The sequence below is a fragment of the Helianthus annuus genome, chromosome 13 (genome assembly GCF_002127325.2).
Source record: "Helianthus annuus cultivar XRQ/B chromosome 13, HanXRQr2.0-SUNRISE, whole genome shotgun sequence".
NCBI lineage: Eukaryota > Viridiplantae > Streptophyta > Magnoliopsida > Asterales > Asteraceae > Helianthus > Helianthus annuus.
In genome coordinates, this window is record NC_035445.2 from 75,118,618 (window position 1) to 75,131,007 (window position 12,390).

The 12,390-nt window shown below is 35.3% G+C and overlaps 1 long non-coding RNA gene across 3 annotated transcripts; it reads right to left on the minus strand.

The window, feature by feature from the left end:
• Window positions 1–8,592: 8,592 nt before the first annotated feature.
• Window positions 8,593–11,916, minus strand: LOC110941180. 3 transcript variants are annotated; one of them, XR_002593910.2, is made up of 9 exons: window positions 11,687–11,915; window positions 11,562–11,621; window positions 11,381–11,484; window positions 11,005–11,084; window positions 10,711–10,779; window positions 10,124–10,224; window positions 9,766–9,871; window positions 9,408–9,530; window positions 8,593–9,059 (listed from the first exon to the last, which is right to left on the minus strand). It is a non-coding gene; the product is annotated as an uncharacterized LOC110941180 (long non-coding RNA). The 3 variants fall into 3 exon arrangements; XR_002593908.2 differs by having other exon boundaries at window positions 11,005–11,484; window positions 11,687–11,916; XR_002593909.2 differs by lacking the exon at window positions 9,766–9,871 and having other exon boundaries at window positions 11,005–11,484; window positions 11,687–11,916.
• Between the last annotated feature and the right edge of the window lie 474 nt (window positions 11,917–12,390).

Here is a 12,390-nt window from a genome sequence, read left to right on the forward strand (position 1 = left end):
AAGGGTCAAGATTAGTTTACACAGTTCACTTTCAAGAAGTTGTTCACTCTTGAACCTATTCCTATATATATATAGGGGAAGGATGTATAGAAAACCCACTTTAATTTAGAAAACCCGGGAAACTCAAAGCTCCCGATGTTTTTTTTTTTTTTGAAAAAAATTACACATGTTATATACATGTTTTTAAGGGTTTTGGGCAAAAAAATCAAAAAAGCGCCGAGTATATATTTTAAAAAAAAATAAACAAGTTTTGGTGTAACACATGTTACATTCATCTGACATATTTGTAACATGTGTTACACCAAAACTTGTTTATTTTTTTTTAAAATATCTACTCAGCGTTTTTTTGATTTTTTTTTTGCCCAAAACCCTTAAACACATGTATATAACATGTGTAAATTTAAAAAAAAAAAAAAAACATCGGGAGCTTTGAGTTTCCCGGGTTTTCTAAATTAAAGTGGGTTTTCTATAGATACTTACATTATATATATATATATATATATATATATATATATATAGGGGAAGGATGTATAGAAAACCCACTTTAATTTAGAAAACCCAGGAAACTCAAAGCTCCCGATGTTTTTTTGTTTTGAAAAAATTTACACATGTTATATGCATGTTTTTAAGGGTTTTGGGCAAAAAAAATCAAAAAAGCGCCGAGTAGATATTTTTTAAAAAAATAAACAAGTTTTGGTGTAACACATGTTACATTCATCTGACATATTTGTAACATGTGTTACACCAAAACTTGTTTATTTTTTTAAAAAATATCTACTCGGCGCTTTTTTGATTTTTTTTTTTTTTTTGCCCAAAACCCTTAAAAACATATATATAACATGTGTAAATTTTTTCAAAAGAAAAAAACATCGGGAGCTTTGAGTTTCCCGGGTTTTCTAAATTAAAGTGGGTTTTCTATAGATACTTACATTATATATATATATATATATATATATATGACCCTTTAAAATCGTTTCATCTCTCTCCTTCAACATACCTGAATTATATGGAGAGTTTTGGATATTATCACACTAGGATTCGATATTAATATTCGGGTTGTTAGAGAGTTTCACTTAGTTGATGATTTAATTAGAGACATAAAACTCTCATATAAGTTTCACTTAATTAGTGATTTAATTAAAGACATAAAACTCTAATTAAAGCTAATTAAATGACATAAAAACTCTACTCAAGGATTTGTCACCATAAAATGTCCCATTAGTTATTTACTAAGGGGCTGTTTGTTTACATCTGAATGAATCCATTCAGAGCTTACCTCTGAATCGGTCAGAGGCTGAGCTGTTTGGTTGATTAAAATTATGCCTCTTAATGATTCAGTACACCTCTGAACCATTAAGCTCAAAAACATCGTTGAATGAAACATTAGACTTTAATACCCTTATCCCTTCACATTTGCCCTAATTATTTACAGTAGCTCCATCAAACATATGTGCTCCACCCACCGGTCACCACTTCACCTGTTGGCCCCCGCCTCCTCTGCTCCTCCACAGCGTCGCCGTCCACCGCCGACCACCGCCTCCTCCTCCTCTGCTTTGTGTGAATACTCCTCCACACTACCACCTGTTAGGACCGGTTTTGACTCCAAAACGATTGCGAACCGAACGTGTGACGTGCGGAATCCGTACACGAACGTGACCGAACACATGAGATATATTATAACTGTGATTCTATTAGAAATATGAAATCGTACAGCACCTTGAATCACGTACAACGAGCTTTCTCTCTCTAGACTCTCTCTCTAGATCTCAAGCTCTCCAAAGCTCCAAATGGCAAAAGTCTTAAATCTAACACATAAACCTCCTATTCATAGGCCTTGGAATTAATGAGATTTCTCATTAATTACCAAAATGCCACCTTGCTATTTCTATCTAATTATTACAATATAAAGCAAGTTTTCTCTAGTTTCTGCTACGATCTGAAATGACGGAGGCGATAGACATTAATGCACCAACAGACTCCCCCTTGGATATTGTCGTAGTCAATCCGTAGCATCTTGTCTTTCTCTCTCTCTCTCTCTCTCTCTCTCTCTCTCTGAGTCTTCTTGAAGCTTTAACACGTTTTCTTCAACGTAGACTCCCTCTTGCTTGAACAGAATCCCCGTGGATCTATCTTCAGCTTCAGCTCCCCCTTTCTGTAGACTCTTTTCTTCATCAGGCTCCCCCTTTTGTCAAGCTTCCGTGCTTTTGGGATCGACACCTTGCTTTCCGTACACAAGCTCTTCTGGGATAGCTACATGGCTCCTTGAATCCACGCTTCCTCTTGCGTTGAGCTCGTCTTCAGACTCCGCATTAGACTCGGCTGTCGGGATCGTAGTCTGGTACAACATCTGCAAATCTAAAACGTTTATAAGTAACAACTATTTGAACATCCAGGATTAATGTCCTGGCTTTCTCAACATATACTAAAATATTTTGACAATGAAAGCAATTTTGATTTTCCAGGAAACGTAACCTGGCTCTATTAAACTTTCTAAATCAAGATCCTGGCTTTAAGATATAATAATATGAATATATCCAGAAATACTTGATTCACTCTCTTTATCAACAATCTTCAAAGATTTGGCAGTTTTAGCAAACAGGATCAGAAACTGGCTCTTTTACAGATTTTAACAATATGAGCATCTAAATCCCTCATAGTTAATCATCTAAGTCCAACTTAATGACCTTGGAGATATCACAAACTGTTTTTGATTTTAGATTTTAAAACTACAAGTTTCAAATTAATGAACTTGATTTATTTTCAGAAACACGATCAGCATACTAGATTTTGAAACTCAGCACTCAGACATCGGTTGTCGAAAATAAAGTAGAAATCAAAATCTTTTTGTATTTTTCTGAAATGTAAAGCAGTAAAGAAATATTTACAAACATATTTACAGACAATCTTTTTGTTTGAGTTCGTGTCAGAGGATCATATCAGTTTATGACAAATCACTAGTACCGTTGAGCTTTAAACACTTTAAGTTCTAAACGATTCACTTAGATTGTCAGTATACTGATCCACTTAAATTTTCACACAAAGTTCAACTGATTCGAGATACGAGATTAGTGTTTTAAGAACTTAAACTTATTCGCGTTTCCACCTCAGAATATACTCCCGTATCAAAATTCCCTAGATTCAGTCTTACAGGTGAGTATACCAATTTGATATCTGTATCAGGGTTAGTGAGAGACCTTGAGAGCTCAGGTATGAACTTCCGTTCAGTCAAAGAGATGAAGGCTCGACTTTAGGTGTGTTCCCTTTAGGGAATCTTTTCTTCAACTGCAATTGATTCATATCTTTCGATATTTTTCAATTTTTGTGCAGAGGGTAAGCTTTTAAAGCGCATAAAGTATTATACGAGGTCTAGGCCATTGCTTCCGCAAAATCAGAAGACCAGGTATAATACCCCAGATATCAAACAGTATAAAGACCTAGTATCTCAGAATCAGGCAATCTCTCAAATAAGATTTCGGGGGTTACCCATATATCCGAGAGATGTTCCCCAGGAGATAAGAAAGTATTGATATTTAGGTTTATATCTCGAAAACAATCTACTAAGCGTGTAAAAACCTACTGGCATATCATCAGTGAGACCGTTTATCACATTTGACTTTCCATTTCTTTAGCGTACTGTGATTGTCTACTGATGTACTGTCATTTTCTCTTTTTACATAAAAACTCTTTTTCATCTTCTCATGTTTTTTTCGTTTTTCAATTCAAAATGAGTTTTGTGCTTTTTCAAATTTTCAAATGTTTTTGTATTTTCTAAAAATTTCTTACTCCCCCTAAAATGCAAAACCATTTAAAGAAAATTTGACAAACCGATGTAGATAGCTTTGTCTCGCCATCCATTTTCTGCTTTTCATGCACTGATTTGCAGAAAACATAATGTACCCCCATGATTTACAACACACTGATATTTTACAGTTTGAAAACCGTTTTTCAATCTTGTGAAATTAATCATGTTTGTTCCGCCGTGAGGGTTTTGGCATATTCAAGTAACAAATTTTTGAATTTTAGAATTTTTGACAAATTTAAAAACAAACATATTTTTGATTTTTTTTAATTTTTAATTTTTTTCAATTTTTTGACAAAATAAAACATATTTTTGGTTTTTAAATTTTTCAATTTTTAGGGTTTTTGAAATATTGTTTATTTATATACAGAAATCAAACTCCCAGTTTAACCATCGCAGGGATCAGCAGCCTCTTCCTCTCGTGCCAGGCTGCTCCGACACTCCTCTTGACATACAGTTTTCTTCGGAAGCACCTGCACATTCAACTATTCAATCACTTGAACAATTTAGCCCAGGTTTGTTTGACCTTAGGCATTTCAACACAATATGCTTCATTCAACTTCGGAAAATCTTTGTCATTTTGTACAAAGACTTTTTCAATTTTAACATCACCTTTTTCTTTATTTACCAAAGTCATTTGTTTCTTAACAGACCACGTTTGACCTTTTGGAGTACCTCTTTTGTAAAAATTTGAATCTTTTTGAACATTTTGATTTTGAACAACATTTGGTTTCCAAAACTGTTGGGGTTTCGTTGCGTCAACAGTTGTTTTCCAACTTTGTGTTGTTCTTAATCTGGGTGTGTGAGAATTCCAGGTCTGTCTTGAATCGAACCTGTTCGGGTTTGATTTCCAAGTTTGATTTGAAACAAACTTGTTTGTGTTGTACCTCCAAGTCTGTTTTGAATCAAATCTGGTTGACCTTTGTTTCACATCCTCAGATTTCTGTTTTTGAACATCATCAGACTTCTTTTTCGATTCAACATCAACAGGTTTCAGATTTGGACACTTGCGTGCAAGATGTCCAGTTTGATCACACTTAAAACATGTTCTCTTTGAAACATCTTTGACCTGTTGTTATTGCTTTTTCTTAGCATAGAACTCTTCATTAGACTGTCGTCTAAATTGGAGTTCGTTCTCTTCTTCTGAACTTGTTCCATGAACAAAGTTCATCTTTGTCTGATAATTTGACTTTTCATTTTTATTCCAACTTTGTTTCTTTTTATAACCCAACCCAGCCGTCATGTTTTTCTTCTTGACACCAGGTTTGTTATAAAAAGTTTTGTGACATTTTCCAGCAAACTTTGGAATTTCAGATTTTTCAATTTCAACCATTTTGAACACTTTATCAATCTTTTTTGAAATCACATTCTGAATCGGGAATACAATATCTAAGAATAATTTGTCTGATCCAATCATGGTATAAACCAATCCTTTTGAATCATCATTCAAATTTTTCTCGGATTTTGAGTTTTTCAGATATTCATCATGAAAACTACATTCATTTTCATCCTGTGATTCAGATTTACCTGTATCAACCGACTCTTCTTTCAACACACTTTCAACGACCTTACCTACCACCTCTGAATTACTAGAATCATCAGATTTGGAATAGGTTAAGTCAATGTTATCTGGAAATTGATCTACCATGTTGAAAGCTTTTTCGACCTTTTCATCATCATGAAATGCAAACTTTTCCGGTGGAGGAACTTGATGATACTCAGAACCAATGCCCTTTTTGTTTTTCTCAGAATCATCATCACCCGGTTTGAATGTGATGACTATGTAACAATGCCCTTTTTGTTTTTCTTTCAAGCACATATGATGACGCATGATAACTATGTAACTTGTTGTTATCTTGTTCTAAATCAGCTATTTGACGCTTTAGCTTAGCAACATCCTCAATGTAAGAATTGACAACTTGTTGCTTTATTGAATACTGTCGCTTAAGCGTATCAGTTGTTTCAGAGCAGTATTTCAATCTCGATTGAACAAGTTTCATTTGACCTTTCACATCTTCATATGACTTTTTAGTAATGTGATAAGCCAATTTTATTGAATCATATTCCTTTTTCATCTCTTGAAAAGCATTCTCTTTTTGTAAACACTCTTCTGTCATTTTCGAAACTTTTTCTTTTAAAATTTCATTTTCTTTTTCTAAATTCTTGCATTTTTGTGTTACCTTTTCATCATTATCTTTTGAAACTTTTTCATTTTCAAGCATTTCTTTGCATTTATTTTTGAAAAATTCTTCGATTTTATTGGATTCAAGATCTCTTGTTCTAAATTTTTCGTCTTTTTCAGTACAAGCACTGCACGTTTCCATGCATTTCTTGCACTGTTCAACAGTTTTGTTTAAGATTTCAGATTCAGTTTTTACCTCAGTGATTGGCACCTCGGCTTTCTTTGCTGTTTCAGTATGATCAGCATCTTTCTTCTTTTCTTCTTCACCAACACCAGCATTGTTACCAGCTTCCAAACTCTCATCCTTCACTTCTCCTTTTTTTCTTTCTTCTTGTCTTCCTCAGCAAGCTGCTGTTTTTCAGTAACAGCTTCTTACACAGCTTCTTCATTCACCACAACTTTTTCTTCCTTTTCTTTCACTTCTTCAGCCACCTTCTTCAACTCTTCTACCATACACTCAACATTTTTCTTCATTCTTGCTTCATCCCTCTTCCTCAAACTTGATGTCATAGCATCTCTTATGATTTTATCCAGCCTTTTCACATATGTTTTATCTTTTTCAACATTTGAATAGTATTCGCCGGATCGAGGAATTACTAGAAGAACATCATCATGAACTATGTCCCTCCTGTGGACGACAGGTTCACCATTTTTGTTAACATAACATTCTCGCTTCTTGTCCCATCTTTTATTTCATACAGCATCTTCATACTCTTCCTGCATTTTCTCAATTCAGCACCCAGTAAAGAATATTTCTCTTTCAGTCTTCTCTTTCAGAATCTCTTCTCGGGTTCTCATGTTTATTTCAGTCATGATGCTATCTCCTCGAATCACCTGAATATAAACAACAAGATTAGTTCAATCACTAACAATCAACTGAATCAGACTGGTACTTGAACTGGTGAATATTCTGTGCGAACTGAGGTTCAAGTTGTCAAACTGTGCAAACTGCTATGAACCGGATCAAATTCAAACGACCTGACTTGATGCGAAATGGGTCAATCCGTGCGAAGTGGTTCAATTTCACACGACCTGAGTCAATTTCAAGCGAACTGATGAACTTTTAAATGAACTGGGATCACTTTCAATCGAACTAAAGTGCTATTACCACTTCACAAGACCTGAATAACTATCTCAAACGACCGGGAAAGCCTATAACCACTTCATACGACCTGATATATCCAAACCATGCGAACTGGAGGTATGTTTCACATCAAAATGGACTTATTTGGTGCGAACTGATGACATTTTCACACGAACTGGACTTATTTGGTGCAAACTGATGACACTTTCACACGAACTAGACTTATTTGGTGCGAACTGATGACACTTTCACACGATGTGATGACCTTTTAACCAATCTGTGCGAACTGGTAACACTATTCAAATGAAGTGGAACATTTTCGAACGATCTGATGAGTTTCCGGTTGAAATTTGTCAAAATTGATCACATTTTAGGTCGAATTAAGGTCTGATTCTTTCAAGGATTGTTTAAAACAGTATTTCGCGTGTAATATGTGAAAATTAGTCCATTTTATCCGTAAAAAGTCATTTAATTTGGTGATTTTCTGATAAAAACGTGAAGAAGAAGAAGAAAAGATGAAGAAATTGATCAATTCTGATGCGATTTTAGATCTAAATTCGATGAAATCCTGTGCAATTCAGTGCGTTTGATCCGTGCAATCGAGCTCCTGCTCTGATACCACTTGTTAGGACCAGTTTTGACTCCGAAACGATTGCGAACCGAAGGTGTGACGTGCGGAATCCGTACACGAACGTGACCAAACACACGAGATATAATATAACTGTGATTCTATTAGAAATCTGAAATCGTACAGCACCTTGAATCACGTACAACGAGCTTTCTCTCGCTAGACTCTCTCTCTAGATCTCAAGCTCTCCAAAGCTCCAAATGGCAAAAGTCTTAAATCTAACACATAAACCTCCTATTTATAGGCCTTGGAATTAATGAGATTTCTCATTAATTACCAAAATGCCACCTTGCTATTTCTATCTAATTATAACAATACTAGCCATTTACCCGCGCGATGCAGCGGGAGTGGCGATTTACAATAGGATACTCTTTTACCGTTAGTTTATCAGTTGTCTCATTTGTATAGTACTTAAGTTGTTTTCTTATTGATGTTATGTTGACACTCGTTTTTTTGTTATTTTATCAATTCTTTGTTGATATACTTATATTAGTTTTTTTAGCTGTTAGTTTATCACAAGACCCTCTATATAAAAGGTGTCTTTATAGATATTTGATGGCAGTGTAAGGTGCACCTTTCACCAGTTTAAGAAATAAGTGGGACTAGACCATTTATGCGCTCTGCCTTCTTTCACCTTTTTGTACCTTTTAAAATAGAATCAAGTATTTTTTTTTTAAACCTGAAGCACACATTCAAATTTAGATTTTTCTATTTTTTGAACATTAAATTAATATGTTTCATATCAAATGACACATGGCCATAAACATAACAAAAATATGCTTTACTATTGTAGGGTAACTGATATTAAGCTAACTTCATTCATCATCAAGAGTTTGCATACATAGTTAAATCAAATAGAAGCCTCAAGTTGGTTCTTGAACACAGTGACAACTAAAAGATACAATGGAAAGTCAATTATCAAATTCAAAGCATGGTGTTGACATTTTTATCAGGTATAGAATACATCATATAGTTTTTAAACACCTCGTAAATGCTGGACAAAACATTACACAACAATGAATTGAGTACCAGCTCGAAGAATCAAACAAAGTTATTCAAACTTTACCAAATAGAATTTGACCTATACCTAAACTCCAAATTTTAGACTAAATTGACCCTTTCAAGTCAAATATACTTCTTAAAGCATGCTCAGGTGAGGCTGTGAGTTGTGATTGTCAGAAACGTATAAGCAGCCAGCTACAGATGTACGCAGCCGAAGCTGCTCGAAAAAGAGGACTTGGACTATGAGCCGAAGCGTTAGTCTCTAGTTTTGTGCCGCGTGGGTGCTGGCTTCTAGTGACCGTTTCTGGCAGTCCAAGAGCCTGATGATTAGTTGTCGTTCTAAATTAGTTAGCCATGGATGTGCCTGCAAAGCACAAAAGGAATGCATCATTCGGTTGACTTTCGAGGTCAAACAAAGCAAAATTCCACTATAAAAGTATGGAAATCTCTATATCCTTTTGCGGAAAAGTTGATAAATCTCTATCATTTTAGCAAATACTATGTATACCAACATTTCGGTTTTATATTTTTAGTAAAAGCCACCTTTTTTATACCTCACAAGACTACGTGGTTGGACCATAAAAAGTCAAACCAGAAAAGAATATCTAGTTTGTCAAGATTCACACGATTTCCCTTGTTTTTTTATTAGCTTTATCATCATCATCCATCTGCAATAATACAAATATATTACGAATCAACAATATAGATTTACCTGAGGTGAGAACCGCTTACACACTCTCCACTATATAATGATAAGAATCACGGACCAAATAACAGCTTTTAACCAGGTAATAACCATAAACCCCCACTTCAGATTGAGCACGAGATCCGCAACCTAATTGTTCAAAAACAACAGTATTTTTTAATGACATTAGTAGTGTCTACATTTTATACGATGAATTAAGGTTTCACAGAAATAAATGAAGCATAAGTGTTTTTTTAATAAAGATGCCCGCAATGTTTCTAGTGAATAACAAAATAAACATAAATCATTTGTTAGCAATCTATAGGTGGCACAGAGGCCCTGGTTGGGTTTGTTAAATTTTAACAGGTCCGAAAAATCTACTTACACAAACAGGTTAGGGTTGATGCTAAAACAGGTTCTTGTTGTAAATGGGTCAGCACCTCTAGCCTCTTATAATCTCAGCATAGTGTATTCCAACTTTGAAAAAGTGTCTGTGACAAGCACCATTCATATTAATGATTCAAGAACAGATTTTGTGCTTGACAAACAACACTCCTAAGATAACTGGTGGACAGACCCATCGCATTGTGGTGACGCATTTGGTCGGCAATGGTTCAGTTTGCTACGGTCCAATCATATTTCGAAAAAACATATAACTACTCAATAAAACTCGATTCAAAATCTTAGAACCTGCAAAAGGTTTATTTATTTGTTTTAAAGATAGAAGAAGAGACAAAACTTACCCGGTATGGAAGTGGTGGCTGCAGCGATGTTGAAAGCTAGGAAGGCTGGTTGAACGTTGGTTCGTTTTGAAAGTTCTCCAGCCAATTCAACATGTTTCCTCCTAGCGGAAGTTAACAAATGCAAACCATCAATCAACAACATGCAATATTTTTAAGAAAAAAATATCGTTATGGATGTAATAGTGATATTATACCCAAGTGCAAACTACCAAGACCATCTGTGTACTTTTGGCAAAAGTTGAGGACTAAATGTGTTACAAGGTGCAAACTACCAAGACCATCCGTGTACTTTTGGAAAGCTAGGGACAAAATCCAAAATTTTGGAAAATCACAGGGACTGTCCGTGTATTTAACTCCTTTGAAAACAACAAAAATAAGCTAAAGAACATATTTTTAATGACCAAAATGGAACAAATAGCCATACTTCATTATACCAAATCGGAACAAAAGCCACATGCCAGGACTAAACCGAAATAATAGTATAAGTGTGACCATTTGGTGCAATTTGCACTTTATAATAATTTCAAAATTGTGAATACGAGTATGAATGATGAAGAAAAACTATTCTGATTTCTAATGAAGCAAACCTTTGGCAGAGTCTTCGGCAATATCCAATCACTTGAGCCATTTAATCCCGCGTTCCCTCGCTAAAGGTCCTAAATTTAAACAAAAGGATTTATTATCACAAGAACAAACATTAAAGCTGAATCGAGCCAAGAACATAAAGAGTTTAACAAAACAAACCATAAAGATGTTCTTTAAGTGTTCCATTATAAAAACCTACCAAGTTTCTATGATGGATTCGTGAAAGAAGCGTCACCTTTACTCAGAAAGAAAAAAAAAGCATACCGAAAAAAAAATCAGATGAGCATAATGCATACCCGATGTAAACGCGCATAACCTCAGGAGTGTTTAGGACTTTACCGAGTGACCACATAAGGGCTCCATACAGCCTCATCAGCTACAATACCGAAAACCACTTGTAAACAACAGAGAAAACATACCCACATAAGGGCTCCATACTGTTTTCTCAATCATGCTTCAGCTATTCACCCATCAAATGAAGCAATAACCTTCATTTTATCACTCCATTCACATTATCAGTTCACAAAAAATTATAAAAACCCAGAACCGACACAGATCTGAAAATTTTACGCAGATCTAACATAAATACATCCAAAAACAGTAGCAAAACTGTTTAAAACAACTTATAACACATGAAATTTAACAGCGTATAAACATAAACTACACAAATACCAAAACAAAAAGGTAGATCAGGTAAGGATGGTATCTTCTACACCCTCAGCCTCACCTTCACGGCTTCACTTTTCGGCTTTACCTTTTATAACTCGAAAAGCTTTCTGTAACATAACTTGCAACATGTAATGTAGTTGTTATGTTAATCACCCAAAATAGGACACAAAAGGAGAATGCTTACCCGTCCTGCAGGTTTTATTGGAAACTTTCCATTAGGACGGAAGATGTACGCTCCAGAGGCCTTCAAAAAACAAGAACGACTTCAGAAGATGAACAAACTTTATTTATAAACAAATTTCAATCTACCTGATTTGGCTCAGATTTTTTGGTTCCATGGAAGTGTCGAACCGAACTGTGTAAGCCAGATCTTGAAGAGTATGTAGAAAACCTAGATCTCGTTTGAGAGAGAAAGCTGTGATAGCCAGATCTTGAATCACATGTAGAAACCCTAGATCTCATTTGAGAGAGAAAGCAGGGGTTTCTGAATCGCCGAGAGAGGGGGAGGCGGATAGGAATGTGATGAGACATCTGAAACCCTAATGAGAGTGATACAGTGTTTTTTTTAATGAGTAGTACATTATGCATCTGATGTTGTACCCCGTATGTTTTTTTGAGTGAAGGGCATAATTGGAATTGTAAATTATATTGAGCTTTAGAGGGTTGTACAACATGCTTTAGGGGTGTCTTAAGAGAATTTATATGACCTTAAGAAGTCCTTTGGATATGCTTATTAATATAGTATAGATAAAGCAAGTTTTCTTCAGTTTCTGCTACGATCTGAAATGACGGAGGCGATAGACATTAATGCACCAACACCACCATCCACCGCCGGCCTATTCCCACCGTTTCGCCGTTGCCAACGGTGCTAGCACCGCCGCTGCACCTTCATGACCACAGGTTCTTCTTCTTCTTAGTTGTGATTTAATTTATTGCTGTTACAAACGCTTGATATATCTTCATACCCGGAGTGCAATCAGGTTTGTTGTGGATGGATAGTTTCAAGCTGGAAT